The 11,820-nt window shown below is 34.7% G+C and overlaps 1 long non-coding RNA gene across 1 annotated transcript in view; it reads right to left on the bottom strand.

Moving 5' to 3' along the window:
- Positions 1 to 11,041: 11,041 nt before the first annotated feature.
- LOC141449485 (uncharacterized) overlaps positions 11,042 to 11,820 on the bottom strand; it is a 10,341-nt gene continuing 9,562 nt past the window's right edge. The window contains exon 2 of the long non-coding RNA XR_012455541.1: positions 11,042 to 11,820. This exon is cut by the window's right edge and continues 1,870 nt beyond it. This is a non-coding gene — a long non-coding RNA (uncharacterized lncRNA).

The raw sequence follows: 11,820 nt of genomic DNA, 5'->3' as shown, positions 1-11,820 counted from the left end.
GAAAAAAGCTACAGCAACGCTAAAGAATTTATCGTTTTCGTGGTCTGGTTACTTCTCTTTAATAAACTTTTTAATGTGGTCTGACTTTGAGGGTCGAGTAGTTTGGACATGATTGTAAAATACCCTCTTGAATTTTGAAATTATTCCATACTGAATTAATTAAGTTAAAATGAACTTGCAATTTGAGTTATTAAACACAAACACAATAAGCTATCATAAACAGCATTCATATCATAATTGCTTTCTATGATAGCACCATATTAATTATTATGATTGAATTAAACATTATTTACTCAGGGAAATTAGAGAATTACCTGTGCTGACGGAGCAGTATATTATTAAGGTGCGTCATCATCTGAGATTATTGGATACATAGCCATTTTTAGTGCTCTTACTAGCCTCTGGACAGTGTTCTCTCGTTACAGGCAAAGAGACCACATAGAAAGTTGCTAGGGGTTCCTTGGAAGGAACAACCCTGAATTCGAACCTGGGATTTGCTATGTGAGAAGCCAGCACTCCAATAATTGAGCTAATCTCTTTCTCTAAAAACAGAATAATGTCACCTGGAGACTAGAGATATTGGTTCCTACGAGTAGCTTGAATTAATAAAGCCCCAATTATGATTTACGATATAGTAATTACTATAATGGCTCCATTATAATATTATATTTACTGCCATGTTCTCTCTCTTAGATTCTGATCAAAATGCTGAAGATGTTCGCAGCCACCCTTGTTTGCATTATCCAGCACGGTTCCAGCTGTTCCAACATGCAGCTCTAATTAAAGGCTAAAACTTTATCTTTAGTTTTAAAGTAGTTACAAGGGTTTTTTTCTTATAACATTCACACTGATGGTGTATTGGGGAAACTGCGGAATCGTTTTAATTAAAATTTTGTTTGTTAAGCGAATTCTTTCCCTGTAGGAGCAAGTAGACTAGCCACTACTATTTTCATGGTTCTTGACCCCTGCGGATACCGCAAGCTAACAATTCAAACAACTATCACACTGTAGTCCCTAACATTCACACAATATACACAAGGTTTGCGAAAGTAGTAATATCAACTATACACTCAATACAATACAAATTGTTCACTTTGCAGATGCACATATTCTGTGAATTAATAGTGTTACTTAAGCGGAGTCACATTTATGTTGCAGTGCTTTTGGTATTACGGCTATTCTAAAAGAAAATTTAAAGAGGTTGATAACATTACTTTATTATGCCTCTTGGAGCGCTAGTTGGAGAGGTTAATAATAAATGAACAAAAGTTTATCAATATTTATTTGTAAGACAGTCCGGTTAACCTACTTTCATTTATTTATTTTATATATTTTAAAGAAAAAATTAAAGTTAAAATATATATTGTTAGCGTTATTTTTATTTTTATAGCAACAATAAAATCTTCTAGCGCGAGCAATAAAATATTAGTACTAGTTGGAGGTATCGTAACTGGAAACGGATGCAAGTGTTCTGAATAGCAATAAAAGATATTTCCTCTTATTTATTGGTATACATAGCTAGGGCAGTGTATTACTTATTTACTCAGTAACAAGGCAAGATGTAGCCCAGGGATGAGAGCGCAACAGCTAGAGCCGAGCAGCCTTGTTGAGTGCACAGCCTCCCTGGTCCATACCAGCGCGCGTGACTTACATGCCCACTCTAACACCTATTACACCGGCTGTTTATAAAAACTTGCCACACGCCCAACCGGAATTACTTTCAAGCTAGCGTTACAAGACACCAAAATTACATTACCAGAGTGTAAAATACCACAAATTGCCACAACTACCGTTTCTTTAGTTCAAGGAAAAAATTTGAATTAATTTTTCATTCATTAGTTGATTAGTTATTTGTACAAACAAGAATTTATCATCTGTTTTCTTGGTTTTATAAAGTTGTATTTATCAAACTTCTAACAACAATTTTATAGACTGTTCCTTCATTTATTGACAGGTGAATAATACCGAACGTTCACTTTGCAGATGCACATGATCATTCCAAGTCTATCTTAAATTTGTAATTTTTTTTAAAACTTGTTTTGAAAAATTATATAACAGACAATTAAATTATGTATTTTTTTCTTTTCTTTAATTTGATTGGAGTCCTGGAGTCCTCTGCACGTAAAGAGGCTGTTGCCACAGTCCCAGAAATGAACCCAGAGTGATCCAAAATGTCTTAGTCAAAAATTTATTTATTTTTTAAATCATTTATTTAGTTACAATCAACGCATTGCGTTATAAGCAACAAGGGTAACAATAAGCAACATTCACACATATCAGAGTGGAGAAGTTACCCAGCGGTAACACTCCAAAAAACATTCTAAATTCTACTGACTCTCTTCATCAGAGAGGAGATCGCGAGGTCACTGTCTTTTAAGACGTCTGGAAGTGTTGTCTGGAAATGTTCTGGAACATAGAGGTTGTACAAGTGGATTGTGATGAGATTGAATGTTAAGATGGAATTTTCTGAATCGTGTTTTTGCAACCTGTGTGACGAAAGAAATGTTTAAGTCTGTGTGAATAGTCTGATTGGTGACGTAGAAAGAAGCGTTTACTATAGAGTGAAGATTTTTAGACTGCAAGGACTGGATCCTTTGCAGATTTGAGCGTTTGGTTGAACCCCACAGTTCGATGCCATAAGTCCAGATTGGCTATAATATACTTACATATACAAGTCTTTTATTGTCTAGAGTGAGTTTTGATCTGTTGTCGAGTAGTCTTTTCAGTTGTCAGAAGCGTCTGTTGAGTTCTGTTCTTTTAAGTAGCGTATGAGGATTCCATGTAAATCTTTTGTCAAGGTAAAGCCCAAGGTAGCGGACTACGTTGTCTGCTGGTAAAGGAATAAGATTGTAAAAGACAGAAGGAAGAGTGGTGCGTCGAAGAGTAATGTTTTGAGACTTTGTTTCGTTCATTTTGGTAGCCCAATTTTTTGAACCATTTTTCTAAGGTGGTGAGATGAGACTGAAGGTTTCTGTGAGCTATTAATGGATCTTTGTTAGTAGATAAGATGGCAGTATCGTCAGCATTGGTGAGAAGAGTAGTTTGAGGATGAGTAGGTATGTCTGAGGAGTAGATTGTGCACAGAATGGAAAAGTGTTTATTTATTTATTTATTTTTATTTTGGGCGCAACTACTTCAGGGTCATTAGCGCCGAAAGATTATTGAACAAAATATTATTAAAATGACTTACTTTGACCGCTGGATCCAATGATGGCACACAAAGAGTATTTAATTCTTTCTATGTCACCCATTTGGTTTAATCACAGAACCTTTGCAAAAAGGATTTAAATTTTGGACTAGAACTCCCAGGTATAAAACTAAATTTCATGAAATACCCTGCATTAAACATCCGAACTCGTCAGAAATAAATCAAATAAGAGCAAGTACATATGCTATCACGAATAAAATCAACGACATTTTCCAGATTACAACTCCAAAGATGTATTCAACTATTTATTATTTATTTGGGTAATGTTTTTGGTTATTTAAACCTAATGTTGTAATTATTGTTTTGATAATTTTCCTTCTCTTTATTTTACACAAATACCTTTTTAGAAATTAGGATCATCAGATCCTTCTGGTAACCTCTTACCCTGGAGCACAAAATTTGGTTATTTATGAAATATTTCTTTCATAGGGTCTGCAGAAAATCCATGTTCTTCCAAATTCCTAAGAGAGCGAAAATTACTTCTTAGCGCTATGAACTTACTTTGTGCTCTGATATCAATAAGCATGTGAACGAAGACCATTTCATCCGTGCAATTTGATAACATGCTTAAAATTAGATAACCGTATTATTGAGGATTCAAAATTGGCGAGGAATCGGTCAAATAAAAACAAAAACTCGTCTTTTTGCCAACGTTTCGACAAATATATTATCCTCTTTAGGGCGTGGCTATGCGGGTTGGTTGTGTTACAGAAACTGAATTCTAAATTGAATAATTTACGGTCACGAAACCTATATATTCATATTTACCGTATTATACTTTACAGTAATTCATTTTAAACTGAATACAAAAAGACCATTTTTGTCAAATTATACTTATTTAATTCTATTTAACAGACACAAAAGAAGAGTTTTAATTAATTTAATACAAATGACAGCAAAGAAACGTAACTAACCTAACCTTAAATGTTTTGTAAATTAATTAGTATTATAAATAGTTAAAACATTTCGAATTCCAAGTTTCGAGGTTTGTTATAACAGTTAAGCAAAGTTACTGTGGTAACAGTTGTTTACTTTATTTCAGTTTTGTTTGTATTTCAAATAATTATATAAATGTAAACAAGTCAAAATCATTTTCCTCAGTTACTGCATCCTATCGTAACTGTAAAATGAACGACAGTGGGCATACAGTAGAAACTGACAGATGAAAACTTACAACATTATAGCTTAGAACTCGACACGTCACATTTATATTAAGACTGGCCTACTAAACTCTCAGACAACTATATTCTACGTAATTAATGGAAGGACATGACTTCAACCTCTCCAAATAAAGTACTATGTACCGCCTTAGGAGTATCGAGGTTCATAATAACCCACAATATCGCCTACGACGGCTTACATACTACAGAGGGTGAATGACGACGGCGATAACCTCCTAATCTTCCAAGAACTTACTTCCGTCTTAACAACAGCCAATCTTAAATGGGCACTTTTGTATTATTTTGTCGGTTTTTTATTGCGCTCGAATCTTGTGAGGAAGAAAAATTATGTTATTTAAATAATAATTTCTTTTTTTAATCGCGGGAAGAATATTACGGAAGTGTCTTCTTTTAATTCATCTTTGACGGACTATCAAGCCTCGATATTCTTCCGCTTGAGAGTATAACAATTTCCTTTTGTTTATTCCCCACATTGCCCAAATTCAATCACAAAAATCATCCTAGCAAATTTCTTTGGTCTCAAAAAAACTATAAAATCAGAATTAGCAATAAAAACTCAATTTCAGAAATATCTGTAAACAAAAATGTTTAGTATGAACAAGTTTCAGGTATTTGCCTTTCCGCTACACCAGTTCTCGTAGATAACTCATAAGAATAGACATTTCTTTCTTTACTGCTAGTAATAGAAAAGTAACTATTTTATAGTTAAAACCTGCATCACCAATTACCAGGAGTATACTATCACGCGATATTTGAAAAAGATAGAAATTAAATCGTTCAACAATAGACCTAACGTGGCCCATATTAATCAACAACATCCCATTTATCTTGACAATGTAAACGATATCGCCTCATTTATAACGACTGTGAATAATTTAGGCCAACATATTTAAAATGTTTAATCCATAAATATTTTTTTTCTGTGGCCATATTGTTGGGAGAATAAATTAATAAATTGTTTTGTAAATCGATAGCGCGTATTCGATTGTAGGTTTCCCATTAGTCTGGTTAACAGTGTGCATGATTTACGCTGAACAATAGAGCCAACAGCTATGTAAAACTTGAAAAAATGAAAGGCTGAGTCAATAGATAATTTATTGATGTTAATTAAACTTTGCAGTAGTTTCATTTTTTTGTCAATTTTCCGGACCGAACTTTCGAAAAGTTCGAAACCAGACTGAATAAAACAAACGTGCTTTGACCGATAAAATCAACGATAATACTCAGCACTGTGCAATTAAATAAATTTTTAACAGTTTAATTCTATTTTTACGGAGAAAAATTTTATCATTCCATTCTATTTCTAGGGAGTAAAGTATTGTACAAATTCACAATTTTGATTTAACGCTGAAATATCCGTTTTGAGACCTCCCAAGTCCAAAAACAAATGATTTTGAGCAGACAAAACTCATCCTTTTGGAAGTGCAATTTTAATTCGCTATAAACATGAACTCGTTATAAAAGTTTTCATCAGAACTTGTACTTTCATCCCAATCCTCTTGTCCGCCATTTATCATCTCATCACCTTCCAGACGATTAAAACTCCTCGCGATTTTCTCTCTTCTGAAGAGAGTAGCTAATCCTGGAGACGACTTAAGGAGTGTTATCACTGCGTAACTTCTCCCCTCAATTAATGAGTTTGTAGTGGTGTCAGTTATAGTCATTGTTACTTATGGCGTATCTAGCGCTTAAGAAATAAATTTTAAAAAATAATTTGCTTTTCAGATATTTCAGGTTTTCTCAATAACAACTTCTACAATTTTTTTAAAACTTAGAAAACTTCTTTCTCAAAATGTGTTCTACAACTTTTTTACTTTATCTTCACCCTATTGGCTCTTTTGTACTATTGCAAATTAGTACAAAATTCCTCAAGACTTCGTTCCTATAAATATGAAGGAAATGACTAATTATCATTCAACTTGATTGTTTTGCCTTGCAACGATGGCAACAGATCCCTGAAATTCACGCTACAAATTTATATGATATTGCGCACAAAGATTGCAAAACTTGCGGTGAGCAGAAAATTGAGGTGCTCTTCATCAAGAATCAACATTTTACATAGGAGGCGTTGCTTGTTCAATTCCCACAAAAAGTGTTTGAAGATATGTTTTCGAAACTTTTTTTAAAAAAAATTTACTTTATTTAAATCACATTCCTCATTATTACGTCTTCGGTAACAAATAGCTTGGAATGCATTGTAGACCTTATAAACAAAGCGGAAATGACTTGAGACGGAAGCTTGAGGTACTGAGAACAAGTAGAGATACTGCATTCACTTTTTGAGATTATTATAAAGATTCCTCAACTGTATTAGCTCTTTAGGATGAGGAAAATGTCTACAATCTTTGACGAATGAGAAACAGGTTGAAAAGAAAATTTAGTTTTCATGAACAAGGGTGTTGGTTTCATGCGGCGAAAAAAAAGAAGCAGTTTTCTCCTACCGACAGGTAGAGAGAAATGGAGTGTTGGTGAAAAATTACCTTGTAGGCTGCAGCAGCATTAGCGGTACTACATCAGCACGGCGGCCAATGTGTCCGCTGTGGGAGAGTTGAATTTATATGAGCAACAGGGCACAAAGCCGTTTAGATGGATCATTGCCAACCGCTTTAATATCACTTCATCATCTAGTTATAAAATCGTATTTACGTACTTTAATTTTACTACTTTATCATGAATAGGAAATAGTAGATTCTAATAACATAGAATCGAGGCAGCCAAAACAATAGTTAGTTTTACTGACTTCATTCATAAACCAAAAGTAACCAAGTCTGATTAAAAGCGGGGCTTATATCTTTTACTTATATTCCAAGAATGAGGCAGATTGTGGCTTTCTTTATTACTATCTTTGGCTAAGTATTTCTCTTCGTTAAGGTTAGATTGTGGATTCATCTTTGCGAGAATTCGGTCGAGAAAACAACTCTAACTAATCGCCAATCTGTGCTATTCTTCAAATCATATTGCACAAATACATGTTATTATAAAAATGTTGACATTTCATTTAGGTTCTACAATAGACTCTGAGAAATCTGGATCAGCCTAGTCCGGACTCTGGGTAGTCCGGATCGATGACCTTGAATTTGAAAAAATTAAATTTCTTGCAAATATAAAAACGACAAAACGTTGATTTGTTGTAAAGAATATCCGCAGCCGACATTATGTTTTTGAGGAAGTTGAGGGACATTGGGGCCAGACAAAGAGCTAAAACTGTGAAGCAGACCAGCATTAAGGACTTCTTCAAAAGATAACTTGTAAATAATAATTATTTTCACTCCTGTGTTTTACTATTATTATTCATTCCGGTGTTTTATAAATTACAGTACAATACTACTTTACAATATAATACAGAACAGCAGCTTACGGTTAATTATTTCGGAGTGTTTATACTGTAACTTATTTCGGAAACTCACTCTTGTATGTGTTGTATTTGCACATAAACGTTAACACATACAGTATTGTCATAATTGTTCTCCATAAAGACGGAAATCATCAGTCATGCCAACCTACTGGAAATCCGGATTTTTCGAAATACGGACCGGCCATCCGCCACAGAAGTCCGGATTTCTGAATGTCGACTGTACTAAGAATGCAAAATTCTCCGATAGATAAAAGTTACACACATCTGCCAGGAACGGTAAAGAGAAAGTTGGTCTCTTTGAGAATAAGTTCTTCTAGTAAAATATAATCTGATCAGAGTACAACTTCCCTGGAGCGGACCAAGCGTTTTGACGCGTCTTTGTCAACATGTGACCAACACAACTTCTCTGCAAGAATCATGCTTTACCAATCAGTTACTCTGCTTTCAAATAACAATTCTCGCCAATGGTCCACTTACAATCATAGAGCGATGGGAGGTATTTGCTCATTAGGCTGGACTAAACAGGCGCTGAAGACCATCTTGCTGGATCCAGGATATCCCACAGTTTGTGTCTATCAGAACTGATGGCTTTTACCAGATCTCTGCTTTTCATTTTTCCAAATTTCTTCAATTAATTAATTGTTACAATAGCACGATACAGATCTAGCTACATTAATGATTAAATCTAGCCGCAATTTTTCGCGCTTGTTACCGGGTGGAAGTCATTATTATTGCAACTGAAGTTTGTTTTATTACCATGTTGATGGAACCGAAAAAAATGAAATGGATACAAAAGCAAAGAAATGGTTGTTTATGCTTCTTGTAGTAAAAATTATGTTTAAAACTACTGATTTGTTAAGCATGTAGCGCTGGTGAAAAAGTGCGTCAAGTGTTTAGTGGTTGAACATAAGTCCCACGAGTAACTGCCCACAGACTAGGTGGTAATTATAAGCACGCTTTCCTACTTAAAGCACGTTAACCAACTAAACAGGATGTACTAAACGCCAGGAAATAGCCTTACATCATCATTACACTCTTCTTAATTTGATTATTATATACATTTAATTAATTAGAACTAACTCTATGTTGAAATTTATGAGCAAAGAAGGTAGTCTGCTTATTTTTGTTAAAGAATTACTGCGAAATTGGCCGCATTTACAAAACACTGTAAAACGCTGTTACTTTTTTGCTTGACTAAATGGAACTCCGTTCCACTCAGTTCAAAACGCTAGCTTCTCAGAAATTGTAAACAAAATTGTTGTATTTATAATTTAATTAGTCAAAATATATGAAGGAAAACACAGAGATTATGAAACTGCATGAAATAATATAATGGAATTGTGCAAAATAAACAAGGAAAGAGTTGAGACAGGAAAGCTACGGTATTAAATTGGGTGCTTTAATTTCAGACGGTAATTGAAAACTGTGTGCCGCTGTTAAGGAGGAAAAGACACAATTCAAAACGGAATTAAGAAGGAAAAGTAACGGAACTGTAGCAGAGCTGTTTCAAGGGAGGATATTTGAAATACTTCAAGGTTCTTTCCTTATTTGCATTTAATTCAGTAATTTAGCTGAACCAGCAAAATCCACAATACTCATACTTTGTGAACTGCATATTCTTCTTTTACATGAATCATCTTTCAATTTATTTATTTGTTATTAAAGCTAACTGCTCTATGGTAGAACTAATTCCGATGCAACACAAATACTTGCATTAAAAGTGATGATCTTCACTCTGTAAAGTGGTGTAAATTGTATAAGTATTTTTTGTTCGAATAAAGCTGACATCTGGGCACATACTGACATCGGCTCTGATGTGGAATATTTTAGGGGTGGCCTCTTGAATTATTAAAATAATTACTACAGAATTACTGGGGTCTGCCACAAAAGAGTTTCTGAGCTCTGTGTTCATCCTTCAAATAAAGAGAGGAGAGATGAAATAAAAAGACATTATTTAAAAGAACAGATAATTCAAAATTTAAAATACAATTTGTCAGTTACTAAAACCCTTACATCTAAAATTAATCGTGGAGCTCTTTAGCAATATATTGATATCATCATTACACACTGTTGCACAGAATCACTAACATGAAATGCTGGGCTAAAGCAGCCATAACTTCCTTTACAATATTTAAATTTGATCTTGCTCCCTGAGAAATGCAAGCCATTATAATGCCTAAAGAACAATGCATCTATTGTTTCAGTGTAAGGGATGACTAGAAATTCCGACCAGTGCCTAACTGATCCATAATTTTGCCCTATCTTCATACTTTACGAACATAAATTTATTACACATAAAATGGTTTACGCAAAACCAGCCAGTTAGTCTCTTTACAGTGAAATACTGTACTGCAAGAGTTTCCCGGCTAGAGAAAATCAAACAGCTGCCAGCTGGACTCAAATTAGGAATTCCACCCTCTACGTCCACTGCTCCACAACTGAGCTAGGTCATTTGTGCCTTCGTATATAACTTAACGGCGAAATGATTACAAAAGTTAAGTTTTGAAAACATTGATAATAATTAATCTCCCTCACTAATCTTATCTAAATGATGAAAGCTTTCCAACGCTGAAAGCTAACAATCCAGACTCTTATCACGAGCAAACGATCTGCTTTGTGCTTTCGAAATATCAGCAACGAATGTAAAAACTTATAGACGAATTCCAACATGGAATAATTAATTTTGCTTTCATTTAAAAAAAAAAATTGACTTTAGATTGATCCAGTGGCACAGCACCTATCTATCTGCTTGACTAATGGTCACCATTACCAGGGGGAGACGACATCCATAATTTTCATGTCATTCTAGTCACCCATTCATCTTGTCGGCTTCTTGTACCGGACCAGTGCAGCTATAAATGTTTAATTATTAATTTAAAAAAAATATGTACTTATTCAAGTTTTCTAATACTATCTGAGAAACTTGTTAATTTCATACTTTCTCGAATTTAATATTTAGTTAATTGTTTATGTTTTAAATAAATAGAAATTAGCCCTAAATTTAAATGATTGTAAATTAGCCCTGAAGATGACCTAGTCCCTAGGTCGAAAGGTCGGGATAATAAAGTTTATAAAGACTGAAACTGCCATTAATTTTTCATCCTATTGAAACTATGATTCAGTCACCAAAAATAATGAAAAGTAGTTAAATTTTTTCTTTTTGGTTTTAAGTTTCATCAGGTTATTCTTTTTTTTTTTGTTAAAACAACTCTGCAGACGGACACAGTCCAATTAGATGTGTTTGTAATATAAAATGAATTTGTAAATATTTATTGATTACTTTTTAAATAAACGCAATTATTTTCTTCTTTTTTTTTTTTTTTTTTTTTGGCGCATCAACAGCTGAGGTCATTAGCGCCCGGAGCTTTTTCCAGTGCACTGCCGGCCTCCGGACAGTGTTCTCTCGTTACAGACAACACTGTCCATCACCGGACAGTGAGCTGTAAGAAGCTCCTAGGAAGAGAAAATCTAAGGGTCAGCAGCTGGATTCGAACCCGGGACCTCCGCGTGGGAGTACAGTATGCTAACCTCATAGCTAATCCCTTCCCTTATTATTATTATTATTATTTTTTTATTTTTTTTTTTTTTCTTCTTTTTTTTTTGGCGCATCAACAGCTGAGGTCATTAGCGCCCGGAGCTTTTTCCAGTGCACTGCCGGCCTCCGGACAGTGTTCTCTCGTTACAGACAACACTGTCCATCACCGGACAGTGAGCTGTAAGAAGCTCCTAGGAAGAGAAAATCTAAGGGTCAGCAGCTGGATTCGAACCCGGGACCTCCGCGTGGGAGTACAGTATGCTAACCTCATAGCTAATCCCTTCCCTTATTATTATTACTATTATTATTATTATTACTATTATTATTTTTTTTTTCTTCTTTTTTTTTTGGCGCATCAACAGCTGAGGTCATTAGCGCCCGGAGCTTTTTCCAGTGCACTGCCGGCCTCCGGACAGTGTTCTCTCGTTACAGACAACACTGTCCATCACCGGACAGTGAGCTGTAAGAAGCTCCTAGGAAGAGAAAATCTAAGGGTCAGCAGCTGGATTCGAACCCGGGACCTCCGCGTGGGAGTACAGTA

This window comes from Rhodnius prolixus, unplaced genomic scaffold (genome assembly GCF_049639745.1).
Source record: "Rhodnius prolixus isolate KJV_2025 unplaced genomic scaffold, Rpr scaffold_2, whole genome shotgun sequence".
Taxonomy (NCBI): Eukaryota; Metazoa; Arthropoda; class Insecta; order Hemiptera; family Reduviidae; genus Rhodnius; species Rhodnius prolixus.
Note: the sequence above shows the minus strand (reverse complement) of the source record. Positions and strands in the feature narration are given on the sequence as shown.